Raw genomic sequence first — 13519 nt, 5'->3', positions numbered from 1 at the left:
GCAAAGAGGGGCCTCTGGCGATGCATTGGCCGGGAATCGGACCCGGGTCTCCCGCATGGCAAACGAGAATTCTACCACTGAACCACCAATGCTGACAATACAAGCACCCTGCATGAGGATTGGAAAAAGGAAGGCCTCGCAAAGCTTGGCACATCAAGAGAGGGCTGGGGAGGAGCCGAAACGCTTGAAGTTCCCTGTAATAGCTCTTTCATGCCGAAGCCCAACATGCGTTCCCCGACAATTCAAGTGAAGAGAGTCTTTCCCCTTTCAATTCCTGTTTTTTTAATCGTCAAACCAAGATCTCTGTTTAATTAAATATGTCAACGATACCGTCGGCAATTTTTAGCCTTTTGTGAGGCACATCCTCCATGATGGCAGCACACACAAAACGCCCTGTCAGCACTTTAAGAACCTAGCTCAAGGGCAATTTTGTACTAGGGATTCCTCAAAGAGGGGCCTCTGGCGATGCATTGGCCGGGAATCGGACCCGGGTCTCCCGCATGGCAAACGAGAATTCTACCACTGAACCACCAATGCTGACAATACAAGCACCCTGCATGAGGATTGGAAAAAGGAAGGCCTCGCAAAGCTTGGCACATCAAGAGAGGGCTGGGGAGGAGCCGAAATGCTTGAAGTTCCCTGTAATGGCTCTTTCATGCCGAAGCCCAACATGCGTTCCCCGACAATTCAAGTGAAGAGAGTCTTTCCCCTTTCAATTCCTGTTTTTTTAATCGTCAAACCAAGATCTCTGTTTAATTAAATATGTCAACGATACCGTCGGCAATTTTTAGCCTTTTGTGAGGCACATCCTCCATGATGGCAGCACACACAAAACGCCCTGTCAGCACTTTAAGAACCTAGCTCAAGGGCAATTTTGTACTAGGGATTCCTCACAGAGGGGCCTCTGGCGATGCATTGGCCGGGAATCGGACCCGGGTCTCCCGCATGGCAAACGAGAATTCTACCACTGAACCACCAATGCTGACAATACAAGCACCCTGCATGAGGATTGGAAAAAGGAAGGCCTCGCAAAGCTTGGCACATCAAGAGAGGGCTGGGGAGGAGCCGACACGCTTGAAGTTCCCTGTAATGGCTCTTTCATGCCGAAGCCCAACATGCGTTCCCCGACAATTCAAGTGAAGAGAGTCTTTCCCCTTTCAATTCCTGTTTTTTTAATCGTCAAACCAAGATCTCTGTTTAATTAAATATGTCAACGATACCGTCGGCAATTTTTAGCCTTTTGTGAGGCACATCCTCCATGATGGCAGCACACACAAAATGCCCTGTCAGCACTTTAAGAACCTAGCTCAATTTTGTACTAGGGATTCCTCAAAGAGGGGCCTCTGGCGATGCATTGGCCGGGAATCGGACCCGGGTCTCCCGCATGGCAAACGAGAATTCTACCACTGAACCACCAATGCTGACAATACAAGCACCCTGCATGAGGATTGGAAAAAGGAAGGCCTCGCAAAGCTTGGCACATCAAGAGAGGGCTGGGGAGGAGCCGACACGCTTGAAGTTCCCTGTAATGGCGCTTTCATGCCGAAGCCCAACATGCGTTCCCCGACAATTCAAGTGAAGAGAGTCTTTCCCCTTTCAATTCCTGTTTTTTTAATCGTCAAACCAAGATCTCTGTTTAATTAAATATGTCAACGATACCGTCGGCAATTTTTAGCCTTTTGTGAGGCACATCCTCCATGATGGCAGCACACACAAAATGCCCTGTCAGCACTTTAAGAACCTAGCTCAATTTTGTACTAGGGATTCCTCAAAGAGGGGCCTCTGGCGATGCATTGGCCGGGAATCGGACCCGGGTCTCCCGCATGGCAAACGAGAATTCTACCACTGAACCACCAATGCTGACAATACAAGCACCCTGCATGAGGATTGGAAAAAGGAAGGCCTCGCAAAGCTTGGCACATCAAGAGAGGGCTGGGGAGGAGCCGACACGCTTGAAGTTCCCTGTAATGGCGCTTTCATGCCGAAGCCCAACATGCGTTCCCCGACAATTCAAGTGAAGAGAGTCTTTCCCCTTTCAATTCCTGTTTTTTTAATCGTCAAACCAAGATCTCTGTTTAATTAAATATGTCAACGATACCGTCGGCAATTTTTAGCCTTTTGTGAGGCACATAGAAATTGGAGCAGCCCAGCAACATTCTTTCTCTGCACGTGACCCATTCTGCATAATGGGAGCACATACAAAATGCTCTTGCAGCCTTGCTCAAGGGCACCCTGTCAGCTCCAAACACACTTCTCAAGGGAAATTTTACACTAGGCATTCCTGAAAGAGAAGTCTCCAGAGATGCATTGGCCAGGAATCGAACCCAGGTCTCACCCATGGCAAACGAGAATTCTACCACTGAACCACCAATGCTGACAATACAAGCACCCTGCATGAGGATTGGAAAAAGGAAGGCCTCGCAAAGCTTGGCACATCAAGAGAGGGCTGGGGAGGAGCCGACACGCTTGAAGTTCCCTGTAATGGCTCTTTCATGCCGAAGCCCAACATGCGTTGCCCAACATGCGTTCCCCGACAATTCAAGTGAAGAGAGTCTTTCCCCTTTCAATTCCTGTTTTTTTAATCGTCAAACCAAGATCTCTGTTTAATTAAATATGTCAACGATACCGTCGGCAATTTTTAGCCTTTTGTGAGGCACATCCTCCATGATGGCAGCACACACAAAATGCCCTGTCAGCACTTTAAGAACCTAGCTCAATTTTGTACTAGGGATTCCTCAAAGAGGGGCCTCTGGCGATGCATTGGCCGGGAATCGGACCCGGGTCTCCCGCATGGCAAACGAGAATTCTACCACTGAACCACCAATGCTGACAATACAAGCACCCTGCATGAGGATTGGAAAAAGGAAGGCCTCGCAAAGCTTGGCACATCAAGAGAGGGCTGGGGAGGAGCCGACACGCTTGAAGTTCCCTGTAATGGCTCTTTCATGCCGAAGCCCAACATGCGTTCCCCGACAATTCAAGTGAAGAGAGTCTTTCCCCTTTCAATTCCTGTTTTTTTAATCGTCAAACCAAGATCTCTGTTTAATTAAATATGTCAACGATACCGTCGGCAATTTTTAGCCTTTTGTGAGGCACATCCTCCATGATGGCAGCACACACAAAATGCCCTGTCAGCACTTTAAGAACCTAGCTCAATTTTGTACTAGGGATTCCTCAAAGAGGGGTCTCTGGCGATGCATTGGCCGGGAATCGGACCCGGGTCTCCCACATGGCAAACGAGAATTCTACCACTGAACCACCAATGCTGACAATACAAGCACCCTGCATGAGGATTGGAAAAAGGAAGGCCTCGCAATGCTTGGCACATCAAGAGAGGGCTGGGGAGGAGCCGACACGCTTGAAGTTCCCTGTAATGGCTCTTTCATGCCGAAGCCCAAAATGCGTTCCCCGACAATTCAAGTGAAGAGAGTCTTTCCACTTTCAATTCCTGTTTTTTTAATCGTCAAACCAAGATCTCTGTTTAATTAAAGATGTCAACGATACCGTCGGCAATTTTTAGCCTTTTGTGAGGCACATCCGCCATGATGGCAGCACACACAAAATGCCCTGTCAGCACTTTAAGAACCTAGCTCAATTTTGTACTAGGGATTCCTCAAAGAGGGGCCTCTGGCGATGCATTGGCCGGGAATCGGACCCGGGTCTCCCGCATGGCAAACGAGAATTCTACCACTGAACCACCAATGCTGACAATACAAGCACCCTGCATGAGGATTGGAAAAAGGAAGGCCTCGCAAAGCTTGGCACATCAAGAGAGGGCTGGGGAGGAGCCGACACGCTTGAAGTTCCCTGTAATGGCTCTTTCATGCCGAAGCCCAACATGCGTTCCCCGACAATTCAAGTGAAAAGAGTCTTTCCCCTTTCAATTCCTGTTTTTTTAATCGTCAAACCAAGATCTCTGTTTAATTAAATATGTCAACGATACCGTCGGCAATTTTTAGCCTTTTGTGAGGCACATAGAAATTGGAGCAGCCCAGCAACATTCTTTCTCTGCATGTGACCCATTCTGCATAATGGGAGCACATACAAAATGCTCTAGCAGCCTTGCTCAAGGGCACCCTGTCAGCTCCAAACACACTTCTCAAGGGAAATTTTACACTAGGCATTCCTGAAAGAGAAGTCTCCAGAGATGCATTGGCCAGGAATCGAACCCAGGTCTCACGCATGGCAAACGAGAATTCTACCACTGAACCACCAATGCTGACAATACAAGCACCCTGCATGAGGATTGGAAAAAGGAAGGCCTCGCAAAGCTTGGCACATCAAGAGAGGGCTGGGGAGGAGCCGACACGCTTGAAGTTCCCTGTAATGGCTCTTTCATGCCGAAGCCCAACATGCGTTGCCCAACATGCGTTCCCCGACAATTCAAGTGAAGAGAGTCTTTCCCCTTTCAATTCCTGTTTTTTTAATCGTCAAACCAAGATCTCTGTTTAATTAAATATGTCAACGATACCGTCGGCAATTTTTAGCCTTTTGTGAGGCACATCCTCCATGATGGCAGCACACACAAAATGCCCTGTCAGCACTTTAAGAACCTAGCTCAATTTTGTACTAGGGATTCCTCAAAGAGGGGCCTCTGGCGATGCATTGGCCGGGAATCGGACCCGGGTCTCCCGCATGGCAAACGAGAATTCTACCACTGAACCACCAATGCTGACAATACAAGCACCCTGCATGAGGATTGGAAAAAGGAAGGCCTCGCAAAGCTTGGCACATCAAGAGAGGGCTGGGGAGGAGCCGACACGCTTGAAGTTCCCTGTAATGGCTCTTTCATGCCGAAGCCCAACATGCGTTCCCCGACAATTCAAGTGAAGAGAGTCTTTCCCCTTTCAATTCCTGTTTTTTTAATCGTCAAACCAAGATCTCTGTTTAATTAAATATGTCAACGATACCGTCGGCAATTTTTAGCCTTTTGTGAGGCACATCCTCCATGATGGCAGCACACACAAAATGCCCTGTCAGCACTTTAAGAACCTAGCTCAATTTTGTACTAGGGATTCCTCAAAGAGGGGTCTCTGGCGATGCATTGGCCGGGAATCGGACCCGGGTCTCCCACATGGCAAACGAGAATTCTACCACTGAACCACCAATGCTGACAATACAAGCACCCTGCATGAGGATTGGAAAAAGGAAGGCCTCGCAATGCTTGGCACATCAAGAGAGGGCTGGGGAGGAGCCGACACGCTTGAAGTTCCCTGTAATGGCTCTTTCATGCCGAAGCCCAACATGCGTTCCCCGACAATTCAAGTGAAGAGAGTCTTTCCCCTTTCAATTCCTGTTTTTTTAATCGTCAAACCAAGATCTCTGTTTAATTAAATATGTCAACGATACCGTCGGCAATTTTTAGCCTTTTGTGAGGCACATCCGCCATGATGGCAGCACACACAAAATGCCCTGTCAGCACTTTAAGAACCTAGCTCAATTTTGTACTAGGGATTCCTCAAAGAGGGGCCTCTGGCGATGCATTGGCCAGGAATCGGACCCGGGTCTCCCGCATGGCAAACGAGAATTCTACCACTGAACCACCAATGCTGACAATACAAGCACCCTGCATGAGGATTGGAAAAAGGAAGGCCTCGCAAAGCTTGGCACATCAAGAGAGGGCTGGGGAGGAGCCGACACGCTTGAAGTTCCCTGTAATGGCTCTTTCATGCCGAAGCCCAACATGCGTTGCCCAACATGCGTTCCCCGACAATTCAAGTGAAGAGAGTCTTTCCCCTTTCAATTCCTGTTTTTTTAATCGTCAAACCAAGATCTCTGTTTAATTAAATATGTCAACGATACCGTCGGCAATTTTTAGCCTTTTGTGAGGCACATCCTCCATGATGGCAGCACACACAAAATGCCCTGTCAGCACTTTAAGAACCTAGCTCAATTTTGTACTAGGGATTCCTCAAAGAGGGGCCTCTGGCGATGCATTGGCCGGGAATCGGACCCGGGTCTCCCGCATGGCAAACGAGAATTCTACCACTGAACCACCAATGCTGACAATACAAGCACCCTGCATGAGGATTGGAAAAAGGAAGGCCTCGCAAAGCTTGGCACATCAAGAGAGGGCTGGGGAGGAGCCGACACGCTTGAAGTTCCCTGTAATGGCTCTTTCATGCCGAAGCCCAACATGCGTTCCCCGACAATTCAAGTGAAGAGAGTCTTTCCCCTTTCAATTCCTGTTTTTTTAATCGTCAAACCAAGATCTCTGTTTAATTAAATATGTCAACGATACCGTCGGCAATTTTTAGCCTTTTGTGAGGCACATCCTCCATGATGGCAGCACACACAAAATGCCCTGTCAGCACTTTAAGAACCTAGCTCAATTTTGTACTAGGGATTCCTCAAAGAGGGGTCTCTGGCGATGCATTGGCCGGGAATCGGACCCGGGTCTCCCACATGGCAAACGAGAATTCTACCACTGAACCACCAATGCTGACAATACAAGCACCCTGCATGAGGATTGGAAAAAGGAAGGCCTCGCAATGCTTGGCACATCAAGAGAGGGCTGGGGAGGAGCCGACACGCTTGAAGTTCCCTGTAATGGCTCTTTCATGCCGAAGCCCAACATGCGTTCCCCGACAATTCAAGTGAAGAGAGTCTTTCCCCTTTCAATTCCTGTTTTTTTAATCGTCAAACCAAGATCTCTGTTTAATTAAATATGTCAACGATACCGTCGGCAATTTTTAGCCTTTTGTGAGGCACATCCGCCATGATGGCAGCACACACAAAATGCCCTGTCAGCACTTTAAGAACCTAGCTCAATTTTGTACTAGGGATTCCTCAAAGAGGGGCCTCTGGCGATGCATTGGCCAGGAATCGGACCCGGGTCTCCCGCATGGCAAACGAGAATTCTACCACTGAACCACCAATGCTGACAATACAAGCACCCTGCATGAGGATTGGAAAAAGGAAGGCCTCGCAAAGCTTGGCACATCAAGAGAGGGCTGGGGAGGAGCCGACACGCTTGAAGTTCCCTGTAATGGCTCTTTCATGCCGAAGCCCAACATGCGTTGCCCAACATGCGTTCCCCGACAATTCAAGTGAAGAGAGTCTTTCCCCTTTCAATTCCTGTTTTTTTAATCGTCAAACCAAGATCTCTGTTTAATTAAATATGTCAACGATACCGTCGGCAATTTTTAGCCTTTTGTGAGGCACATCCTCCATGATGGCAGCACACACAAAATGCCCTGTCAGCACTTTAAGAACCTAGCTCAATTTTGTACTAGGGATTCCTCAAAGAGGGGCCTCTGGCGATGCATTGGCCGGGAATCGGACCCGGGTCTCCCGCATGGCAAACGAGAATTCTACCACTGAACCACCAATGCTGACAATACAAGCACCCTGCATGAGGATTGGAAAAAGGAAGGCCTCGCAAAGCTTGGCACATCAAGAGATGGCTGGGGAGGAGCCGACACGCTTGAAGTTCCCTGTAATGGCTCTTTCATGCCGAAGCCCAACATGCGTTCCCCGACAATTCAAGTGAAGAGAGTCTTTCCCCTTTCAATTCCTGTTTTTTTAATTGTCAAACCAAGATCTCTGTTTAATTAAATATGTCAACGATACCGTCGGCAATTTTTAGCCTTTTGTGAGGCACATCCTCCATGATGGCAGCACACACAAAACGCCCTGTCAGCACTTTAAGAACCTAGCTCAAGGGCAATTTTGTACTAGGGATTCCTCAAAGAGGGGCCTCTGGCGATGCATTGGCCGGGAATCGGACCCGGGTCTCCTGCATGGCAAACGAGAATTCTACCACTGAACCACCAATGCTGACAATACAAGCACCCTGCATGAGGATTGGAAAAAGGAAGGCCTCGCAAAGCTTGGCACATCAAGAGAGGGCTGGGGAGGAGCCGACACGCTTGAAGTTCCCTGTAATGGCTCTTTCATGCCGAAGCCCAACATGCGTTCCCCGACAATTCAAGTGAAGAGAGTCTTTCCCCTTTCAATTCTTGTTTTTTTAATCGTCAAACCAAGATCTCTGTTTAATTAAATATGTCAACGATACCGTCGGCAATTTTTAGCCTTTTGTGAGGCACATAGAAATTGGAGCAGCCCAGCAACATTCTTTCTCTGCACGTGACCCATTCTGCATAATGGGAGCACATACAAAATGCTCTGGCAGCCTTGCTCAAGGGCACCCTGTCAGCTCCAAACACACTTCTCGAGGGAAATTTTACACTAGGCATTCCTGAAAGAGAAGTCTCCAGAGATGCATTGGCCGGGAATCGGACCCGGGTCTCCCGCATGGCAAACGAGAATTCTACCACTGAACCACCAATGCTGACAACACAAGCACCCTGCATGAGGATTGGAAAAAGGAAGGCCTCGCAAAGCTTGGCACATCAAGAGAGGGCTGGGGAGGAGCCGACACGCTTGAAGTTCCCTGTAATGGCTCTTTCATGCCGAAGCCCAACATGCGTTCCCCGACAATTCAAGTGAAAAGAGTCTTTCCCCTTTCAATTCCTGTTTTTTTAATCGTCAAACCAAGATCTCTGTTTAATTAAATATGTCAACGATACCGTCGGCAATTTTTAGCCTTTTGTGAGGCACATAGAAATTGGAGCAGCCCATCAACATTCTTTCTCTGCATGTGACCCATTCTGCATAATGGGAGCACATACAAAATGCTCTAGCAGCCTTGCTCAAGGGCACCCTGTCAGCTCCAAACACACTTCTCAAGGGAAATTTTACACTAGGCATTCCTGAAAGAGAAGTCTCCAGAGATGCATTGGCCAGGAATCGAACCCAGGTCTCACGCATGGCAAACAAGAATTCTACCACTGAACCACCAATGCTGACAATACAAGCACCCTGCATGAGGATTGGAAAAAGGAAGGCCTCGCAAAGCTTGGCACATCAAGAGAGGGCTGGGGAGGAGCCGACACGCTTGAAGTTCCCTGTAATGGCTCTTTCATGCCGAAGCCCAACATGCGTTCCCCGACAATTCAAGTGAAGAGAGTCTTTCCCCTTTCAATTCCTGTTTTTTTAATCGTCAAACCAAGATCTCTGTTTAATTAAATATGTCAATGATACCGTCGGCAATTTTTAGCCTTTTGTGAGGCACATCCTCCATGATGGCAGCACACACAAAATGCCCTGTCAGCACTTTAAGAACCTAGCTCAATTTTGTACTAGGGATTCCTCAAAGAGGGGCCTCTGGCGATGCATTGGCCGGGAATCGGACCCGGGTCTCCCGCATGGCAAACGAGAATTCTACCACTGAACCACCAATGCTGACAATACAAGCACCCTGCATGAGGATTGGAAAAAGGAAGGCCTCGCAAAGCTTGGCACATCAAGAGAGGGCTGGGGAGGAGCCGACACGCTTGAAGTTCCCTGTAATGGCTCTTTCATGCCGAAGCCCAACATGCGTTCCCCGACAATTCAAGTGAAGAGAGTCTTTCCCCTTTCAATTCCTGTTTTTTTAATCGTCAAACCAAGATCTCTGTTTAATTAAATATGTCAACGATACCGTCGGCAATTTTTAGCCTTTTGTGAGGCACATCCTCCATGATGGCAGCACACACAAAATGCCCTGTCAGCACTTTAAGAACCTAGCTCAATTTTGTACTAGGGATTCCTCAAAGAGGGGCCTCTGGCGATGCATTGGCCGGGAATCGGACCCGGGTCTCCCGCATGGCAAACGAGAATTCTACCACTGAACCACCAATGCTGACAATACAAGCACCCTGCATGAGGATTGGAAAAAGGAAGGCCTCGCAAAGCTTGGCACATCAAGAGAGGGCTGGGGAGGAGCCGACACGCTTGAAGTTCCCTGTAATGGCTCTTTCATGCCGAAGCCCAACATGCGTTCCCCGACAATTCAAGTGAAGAGAGTCTTTCCCCTTTCAATTCCTGTTTTTTTAATCGTCAAACCAAGATCTCTGTTTAATTAAATATGTCAACGATACCGTCGGCAATTTTTAGCCTTTTGTGAGGCACATAGAAATTGGAGCAGCCCAGCAACATTCTTTCTCTGCACGTGACCCATTCTGCATAATGGAAGCACATACAAAATGCTCTGGCAGCCTTGCTCAAGGGCACCCTGTCAGCTCCAAACACACTTCTCGAGGGAAATTTTACACTAGGCATTCCTGAAAGAGAAGTCTCCAGAGATGCATTGGCCGGGAATCGGACCCGGGTCTCCCGCATGGCAAACAAGAATTCTACCACTGAACCACCAATGCTGACAATACAAGCACCCTGCATGAGGATTGGAAAAAGGAAGGCCTCGCAAAGCTTGGCACATCAAGAGAGGGCTGGGGAGGAGCCGAAACGCTTGAAGTTCCCTGTAATGGCTCTTTCATGCCGAAGCCCAACATGCGTTCCCCGACAATTCAAGTGAAGAGAGTCTTTCCCCTTTCAATTCCTGTTTTTTTAATCGTCAAACCAAGATCTCTGTTTAATTAAATATGTCAACGATACCGTCGGCAATTTTTAGCCTTTTGTGAGGCACATCCTCCATGATGGCAGCACACACAAAACGCCCTGTCAGCACTTTAAGAACCTAGCTCAAGGGCAATTTTGTACTAGGGATTCCTCAAAGAGGGGCCTCTGGCGATGCATTGGCCGGGAATCGGACCCGGGTCTCCCGCATGGCAAACGAGAATTCTACCACTGAACCACCAATGCTGACAATACAAGCACCCTGCATGAGGATTGGAAAAAGGAAGGCCTCGCAAAGCTTGGCACATCAAGAGAGGGCTGGGGAGGAGCCGACACGCTTGAAGTTCCCTGTAATGGCTCTTTCATGCCGAAGCCCAACATGCGTTCCCCGACAATTCAAGTGAAGAGAGTCTTTCCCCTTTCAATTCCTGTTTTTTTAATCGTCAAACCAAGATCTCTGTTTAATTAAATATGTCAATGATACCGTCGGCAATTTTTAGCCTTTTGTGAGGCACATCCTCCATGATGGCAGCACACACAAAATGCCCTGTCAGCACTTTAAGAACCTAGCTCAATTTTGTACTAGGGATTCCTCAAAGAGGGGCCTCTGGCGATGCATTGGCCGGGAATCGGACCCGGGTCTCCCGCATGGCAAACGAGAATTCTACCACTGAACCACCAATGCTGACAATACAAGCACCCTGCATGAGGATTGGAAAAAGGAAGGCCTCGCAAAGCTTGGCACATCAAGAGAGGGCTGGGGAGGAGCCGACACGCTTGAAGTTCCCTGTAATGGCTCTTTCATGCCGAAGCCCAACATGCGTTCCCCGACAATTCAAGTGAAGAGAGTCTTTCCCCTTTCAATTCCTGTTTTTTTAATCGTCAAACCAAGATCTCTGTTTAATTAAATATGTCAACGATACCGTCGGCAATTTTTAGCCTTTTGTGAGGCACATAGAAATTGGAGCAGCCCAGCAACATTCTTTCTCTGCACGTGACCCATTCTGCATAATGGGAGCACATACAAAATGCTCTGGCAGCCTTGCTCAAGGGCACCCTGTCAGCTCCAAACACACTTCTCGAGGGAAATTTTACACTAGGCATTCCTGAAAGAGAAGTCTCCAGAGATGCATTGGCCGGGAATCGGACCCGGGTGTCCCGCATGGCAAACGAGAATTCTACCACTGAACCACCAATGCTGACAATACAAGCACCCTGCATGAGGATTGGAAAAAGGAAGGCCTCGCAAAGCTTGGCACATCAAGAGAGGGCTGGGGAGGAGCCGAAACGGTTGAAGTTCCCTGTAATGGCTCTTTCATGCCGAAGCCCAACATGCGTTCCCCGACAATTCAAGTGAAGAGAGTCTTTCCCCTTTCAATTCCTGTTTTTTTAATCGTCAAACCAAGATCTCTGTTTAATTAAATATGTCAACGATACCGTCGGCAATTTTTAGCCTTTTGTGAGGCACATCCTCCATGATGGCAGCACACACAAAACGCCCTGTCAGCACTTTAAGAACCTAGCTCAAGGGCAATTTTGTACTAGGGATTCCTCAAAGAGGGGCCTCTGGCGATGCATTGGCCGGGAATCGGACCCGGGTCTCCCGCATGGCAAACGAGAATTCTACCACTGAACCACCAATGCTGACAATACAAGCACCCTGCATGAGGATTGGAAAAAGGAAGGCCTCGCAAAGCTTGGCACATCAAGAGAGGGCTGGGGAGGAGCCGACACGCTTGAAGTTCCCTGTAATGGCTCTTTCATGCCGAAGCCCAACATGCGTTCCCCGACAATTCAAGTGAAGAGAGTCTTTCCCCTTTCAATTCCAGTTTTTTTAATCGTCAAACCAAGATCTCTGTTTAATTAAATATGTCAACGATACCGTCGGCAATTTTTAGCCTTTTGTGAGGCACATCCTCCATGATGGCAGCACACACAAAATGCCCTGTCAGCACTTTAAGAACCTAGCTCAATTTTGTACTAGGGATTCCTCAAAGAGGGGCCTCTGGCGATGCATTGGCCGGGAATCGGACCCGGGTCTCCCGCATGGCAAACGAGAATTCTACCACTGAACCACCAATGCTGACAATACAAGCACCCTGCATGAGGATTGGAAAAAGGAAGGCCTTGCAAAGCTTGGCACATCAAGAGAGGGCTGGGGAGGAGCCGACACGCTTGAAGTTCCCTGTAATGGCTTTTTCATGCCGAAGCCCAACATGCGTTCCCCGACAATTCAAGTGAAGAGAGTCTTTCCCCTTTCAATTCCTGTTTTTTTAATCGTCAAACCAAGATCTCTGTTTAATTAAATATGTCAACGATACCGTCGGCAATTTTTAGCCTTTTGTGAGGCACATCCTCCATGAAGGCAGCACACACAAAACGCCCTGTCAGCACTTTAAGAACCTAGCTCAAGGGCAATTTTGTACTAGGGATTCCTCAAAGAGGGGCCTCTGGCGATGCATTGGCCGGGAATCGGACCCGGGTCTCCCGCATGGCAAACGAGAATTCTACCACTGAACCACCAATGCTGACAATACAAGCACCCTGCATGAGGATTGGAAAAAGGAAGGCCTCGCAAAGCTTGGCACATCAAGAGAGGGCTGGGGAGGAGCCGACACGCTTGAAGTTCCCTGCAATGGCTCTTTCATGCCGAAGCCCAACATGCGTTCCCCGACAATTCAAGTGAAAAGAGTCTTTCCCCTTTCAATTCCTGTTTTTTTAATCGTCAAACCAAGATCTCTGTTTAATTAAATATGTCAACGATACCGTCTGCAATTTTTAGCCTTTTGTGAGGCACATCCTCCATGATGGCAGCACACACAAAATGCCCTGTCAGCACTTTAAGAACCTAGCTCAATTTTGTACTAGGGATTCCGCAAAGAGGGGCCTCTGGCGATGCATTGGCCGGGAATCGGACCCGGGTCTCCCGCATGGCAAACGAGAATTCTACCACTGAACCACCAATGCTGACAATACAAGCACCCTGCATGAGGATTGGAAAAAGGAAGGCCTCGCAAAGCTTGGCACATCAAGAGAGGGCTGGGGAGGAGCCGACACGCTTGAAGTTCCCTGTAATGGCTCTTTCATGCCGAAGCCCAACATGCGTTCCCCGACAATTCAA

General features: G+C 48.4%; 19 non-coding genes across 19 annotated transcripts; all 19 read right to left on the bottom strand.

The window, feature by feature from the left end:
* Window positions 1-21: 21 nt before the first annotated feature.
* On the bottom strand, window positions 22-92 carry trnag-gcc (transfer RNA glycine (anticodon GCC)). Its single transcript has one exon. It is a non-coding gene; the product is annotated as a tRNA-Gly (tRNA).
* A 374-nt stretch (window positions 93-466) lies between these two features.
* Window positions 467-537, bottom strand: trnag-gcc (transfer RNA glycine (anticodon GCC)). The gene has a single exon. It is a non-coding gene; the product is annotated as a tRNA-Gly (tRNA).
* Window positions 538-911: 374 nt separating this feature from the next.
* Window positions 912-982, bottom strand: trnag-gcc (transfer RNA glycine (anticodon GCC)). Its single transcript has one exon. It is a non-coding gene; the product is annotated as a tRNA-Gly (tRNA).
* Window positions 983-1350: 368 nt separating this feature from the next.
* Window positions 1351-1421, bottom strand: trnag-gcc (transfer RNA glycine (anticodon GCC)). Its single transcript has one exon. It is a non-coding gene; the product is annotated as a tRNA-Gly (tRNA).
* A 368-nt stretch (window positions 1422-1789) lies between these two features.
* Window positions 1790-1860, bottom strand: trnag-gcc (transfer RNA glycine (anticodon GCC)). Its single transcript has one exon. It is a non-coding gene; the product is annotated as a tRNA-Gly (tRNA).
* An 896-nt stretch (window positions 1861-2756) lies between these two features.
* trnag-gcc (transfer RNA glycine (anticodon GCC)) lies at window positions 2757-2827 on the bottom strand. The gene has a single exon. It is a non-coding gene; the product is annotated as a tRNA-Gly (tRNA).
* An 807-nt stretch (window positions 2828-3634) lies between these two features.
* trnag-gcc (transfer RNA glycine (anticodon GCC)) lies at window positions 3635-3705 on the bottom strand. Its single transcript has one exon. It is a non-coding gene; the product is annotated as a tRNA-Gly (tRNA).
* Window positions 3706-4601: 896 nt separating this feature from the next.
* trnag-gcc (transfer RNA glycine (anticodon GCC)) lies at window positions 4602-4672 on the bottom strand. The gene has a single exon. It is a non-coding gene; the product is annotated as a tRNA-Gly (tRNA).
* Window positions 4673-5932: 1260 nt separating this feature from the next.
* trnag-gcc (transfer RNA glycine (anticodon GCC)) lies at window positions 5933-6003 on the bottom strand. Its single transcript has one exon. It is a non-coding gene; the product is annotated as a tRNA-Gly (tRNA).
* A 1260-nt stretch (window positions 6004-7263) lies between these two features.
* On the bottom strand, window positions 7264-7334 carry trnag-gcc (transfer RNA glycine (anticodon GCC)). The gene has a single exon. It is a non-coding gene; the product is annotated as a tRNA-Gly (tRNA).
* An 888-nt stretch (window positions 7335-8222) lies between these two features.
* trnag-gcc (transfer RNA glycine (anticodon GCC)) lies at window positions 8223-8293 on the bottom strand. Its single transcript has one exon. It is a non-coding gene; the product is annotated as a tRNA-Gly (tRNA).
* Window positions 8294-9175: 882 nt separating this feature from the next.
* On the bottom strand, window positions 9176-9246 carry trnag-gcc (transfer RNA glycine (anticodon GCC)). Its single transcript has one exon. It is a non-coding gene; the product is annotated as a tRNA-Gly (tRNA).
* A 368-nt stretch (window positions 9247-9614) lies between these two features.
* trnag-gcc (transfer RNA glycine (anticodon GCC)) lies at window positions 9615-9685 on the bottom strand. Its single transcript has one exon. It is a non-coding gene; the product is annotated as a tRNA-Gly (tRNA).
* Window positions 9686-10573: 888 nt separating this feature from the next.
* trnag-gcc (transfer RNA glycine (anticodon GCC)) lies at window positions 10574-10644 on the bottom strand. The gene has a single exon. It is a non-coding gene; the product is annotated as a tRNA-Gly (tRNA).
* A 368-nt stretch (window positions 10645-11012) lies between these two features.
* On the bottom strand, window positions 11013-11083 carry trnag-gcc (transfer RNA glycine (anticodon GCC)). The gene has a single exon. It is a non-coding gene; the product is annotated as a tRNA-Gly (tRNA).
* Window positions 11084-11971: 888 nt separating this feature from the next.
* trnag-gcc (transfer RNA glycine (anticodon GCC)) lies at window positions 11972-12042 on the bottom strand. Its single transcript has one exon. It is a non-coding gene; the product is annotated as a tRNA-Gly (tRNA).
* Window positions 12043-12410: 368 nt separating this feature from the next.
* On the bottom strand, window positions 12411-12481 carry trnag-gcc (transfer RNA glycine (anticodon GCC)). Its single transcript has one exon. It is a non-coding gene; the product is annotated as a tRNA-Gly (tRNA).
* A 374-nt stretch (window positions 12482-12855) lies between these two features.
* On the bottom strand, window positions 12856-12926 carry trnag-gcc (transfer RNA glycine (anticodon GCC)). The gene has a single exon. It is a non-coding gene; the product is annotated as a tRNA-Gly (tRNA).
* Window positions 12927-13294: 368 nt separating this feature from the next.
* Window positions 13295-13365, bottom strand: trnag-gcc (transfer RNA glycine (anticodon GCC)). The gene has a single exon. It is a non-coding gene; the product is annotated as a tRNA-Gly (tRNA).
* Between the last annotated feature and the right edge of the window lie 154 nt (window positions 13366-13519).

The sequence above is a fragment of the Neoarius graeffei genome, chromosome 2 (genome assembly GCF_027579695.1).
Source record: "Neoarius graeffei isolate fNeoGra1 chromosome 2, fNeoGra1.pri, whole genome shotgun sequence".
Taxonomy (NCBI): Eukaryota; Metazoa; Chordata; class Actinopteri; order Siluriformes; family Ariidae; genus Neoarius; species Neoarius graeffei.
The sequence above is the reverse complement of the archived record's forward strand: the minus strand, read 5'-3'. Positions and strand labels throughout refer to the sequence as shown.